Source organism: Dipodomys ordii, unplaced genomic scaffold (assembly GCF_000151885.1).
Source record: "Dipodomys ordii isolate 6190 unplaced genomic scaffold, Dord_2.0 Scaffold60, whole genome shotgun sequence".
Taxonomy (NCBI): Eukaryota; Metazoa; Chordata; class Mammalia; order Rodentia; family Heteromyidae; genus Dipodomys; species Dipodomys ordii.
In genome coordinates this window covers 1,897,892-1,901,333 of record NW_012267276.1, presented here as the reverse complement: position 1 = coordinate 1,901,333, position 3,442 = coordinate 1,897,892, and positions in this window count along the sequence as shown.

Here is a 3,442-nt window from a genome sequence, read left to right as displayed (position 1 = left end):
TCTGTATGAATACTTGATAGTTCTTTGCTTAATACTCTTTTATGAAGAGAATGCTTGAGAACTAAATTAGGTTTAGTATATCTCAGTGAAGGTAGAAATTTGAGGTAGCATTCATGGAAATGCCTTTGATCACAGTTGTGGAAGAAAACCAATACTGTTGTAAGTGTGTGGTATTAAGAGTATTTGAAGTTTAAAATTCTAACCTTTAAATTTAAATCTTTGTTAAATGGAGTAAGTACCCTAAATTATTTTTCTACATTATACACATAAATATAACATGTGTACATGTATATATGTTTATCTGTGTGTGTGTGTGTTTTGTTGCCATTTAAAATCTAGTTTCATTGGCTACTGCCAAGTGAAGACAGGGTTTTTATTGAGAGTGCTTTTACTTTCATAGAGTAAGAAATAGGGTAGAAATGAGGGCTGTGATTAATTAATGTTCTGTGTTCTATTGATGGATATTCAGAGGCTGCATTTTCTTTGTCAAAACACTTACATTTTTGTACTTTGTCAGAAAACTAGTTGTACTAGGTATCCTAACTTCATAGTAGGATTATTCTACATTAATTCTGGTTTCCTTCTTGTTTTCCCTGCTTTCTGCTTTTGCTTCATTCTTTCATTTTTCTATTGGTAATTTTATTTCTTGCTTAAAAAATGATCATGCTATAATGCATTTTAAAGTTTATCTGAATATTGGATACTAAATATTGATACTAAACAGGGATTTAATGTTTTAATTTTTTCTATTAATTAATTAAATGAATTTATTTTTTTCTGGTACCAGGACTTGAATTATTATTATTTTCTGACATATTGCCAGTATTTCTTATTTGTATATGGATTTTTTTTTGAGCTAGAATTGAGGGATTTTCTATTTTATTTTGGGGCCTTATAGTTATTTTTATGTATTCAATTGTGAATCATTGTTTATGAAGTTTTTCCTCTTTAGTATTTAAATTTTCTTATTTTTGATTTTTTCTTTTTTTTTTTTTGATTATGGGGCTTGAACTCAAAGCCTGGGCATTGTTCCTGAGCTTATTTTGCTCAAGGTTAGTATTCTACCACTTTGAGCCAAGCTCCACTTCCCTAATTTTTTTAAATACAGAAAAGTTTCAGTTGATCTAGGACTTTAAAATAATAGTTTTGTATTCTGTATTTTCTGTTTTTACTTTATAGCCTTTGTTGTGTACATAAAACACAGTCATGAAAATAGAAGGAGGCACCTTGAAATTGCATCTAGTTGACTGTAACTTTTAAGTCCCAGCTTGTGCATTTATGAAATGAAGATTCTGGTCTGGCAGAATCTTCATTGTTGTCCATTTAGAGGATTTTGTCAGTGTTTCATACTAAGATAGAAAATGTAAATTACAATCTTGGATGTATGTACTCACATATAGGATAAGATGAAGTCCTGGTATGGTGGTATATAGTTGTGTTCCCAGCACTGGGGAGATTGTGGCAGGAGAATCTGCTGATCAAGGCCACTAAGACCCTGACTCAAAATAAAAATTGTGTGGGTGTGCAGAGTAGCACACAACAGCAACAACAAAGCTCATTACTCTGTCAAATTGCTATAAAATATTTTAAACAATTCATTTTCAGGTAGTGGAACTTTGAGAAGCATTAGTCTTGTTGTTGAACTTTGAACTGCTTTCCAGGTTTCCTTTTCCTTTGAAAAATCTGTGGCTTGGTGACAATTTCTGACTATGATAGGAGATAAAATAGTTTCATTTTTCTGATTTGATAAAAATAATGTAATAGCTCTAAGAAAGAACTGTGAAAGAGTCTTTCCTTGTCAAGCTAAAGGGATATTGTATTATTCTGTCCAACAGTGTTTTAAAATAATATACTGATAAAAAAATCACATATAAAGAGTTCAGTGTCACTAAAAAATGTAGTAGTATTTGGATATAGACTGAATATTGTGTATGTAGATATACATACTTTGTGGATATTGTTAGGTTTTTAAAGAGAAGTGGTTGCCGAGTAAGAACCACACCATACACTTGTGGTATTCGGGTAAGGGGTAGGTTTATTCATTGTTCGGGCTGGCACCAGGCCACGTTAACACTACTTGCCACTGGGAAAGAGCCAGAAAAGAGAGCTTCTGGCTCTGGGCTAGGCTTTATCAAGGGTAGGGGCGGGGAAAGGCGTGGCCAGGTAAAGGGAGGTGGGACCAGGTAAGAGGAAGTTGGACCAGGTGGGAGAAAGGTGTAGCCACATCAGATCCAGATGTGACCTCAGCTGATTTGGATATGACTGACCTCTTCCAGGTGTGCCACTTGCCTAGGTAATGCAGTTACTGGGCAGGGTATGCTCGCCATCCAGGAGTGGACCTTACAGACATATTTTCTGGTTTTAGGAACAAGACTATCTCTACCTCTATGAGCACAATGATTAAGGATCACTTTGGTGACCTAGGTAATTGTAATAGAACCATGGAGCCATTAGGATTCTGATGAAACTAAGCTCCAGCTCTGATTGACTAGATTCTCTTTAAAAGATCTCTAAGCATTTGTTTTGCAACCTACCATTGAGTAACTTTTTAAATTGAGAAATACAATGTAAATAATTTTATGCAGTCAAATCTAGGTGAAACTCATTTGTTTATTAATGACCATCTACATTTTTGCTACTGACCTCATAGTAGACTTAAGAAAGCTTATACCTTAACATCCTGAAGATTATTATTTATTTATAAAATAAGGAGACTTGTTTCCAAGTTTCAAATACCTTTCACAAAGGTATTGACAGTTAGGGGCTGGGAAGGTGGCTCAATGGTAGAGCGCTTGCCTTGCATGCATGAGGCCCTGGGTTCTATTCCTCAGCACCACATAAGCAAAAAGAAAAAAGCCAGAAGTGGTGCTGTGGCTCAAGTGATAGAGTGTTAGCCTTGAGCTGAAGAGCTGAGGGACAGTGCCCAGGCCCAGAGTTCAGGCCCCACGACAGGACCCTCCCCCCCAAAAAAATAGGTATTGACAGTTGATAGAATATTTAGAATTTTGATAGTTTGAATAGCAGAAACCACAAAATAAATTGCTTTATTTCAGAATGATTATTTTCTTCCTACTAGAAATTAATTCCCTACAAAGGGAAACCTTTAGGACTTAGTTTTAAAATACCTTATGAGCAAGATATTAGCTTGGGTACGCTTGTCTTCATATGTCTTCAGGATAGTTTTCTTTGAGTCTATAGCAGCTAGACAACAAACATCTTTTAGTTCTACTTAGCACAGAAACAAGATTTTTTTTTTCTCCTAATCATGGACTAAAAGTTCTTTTTATTAGTTTTATTGTCCCTGTTTAGACCCCATGTCCATCTTTAGACCAACAGCACTCAGTATATGTGCTTAGTTAAGGCTGCATTAATGAGACAATTTCTTTCTTTCTTTTTTTTGGGGTGGGGGGTCTGGTCGTGGGGCCTGAACTCTGGGCCTGGT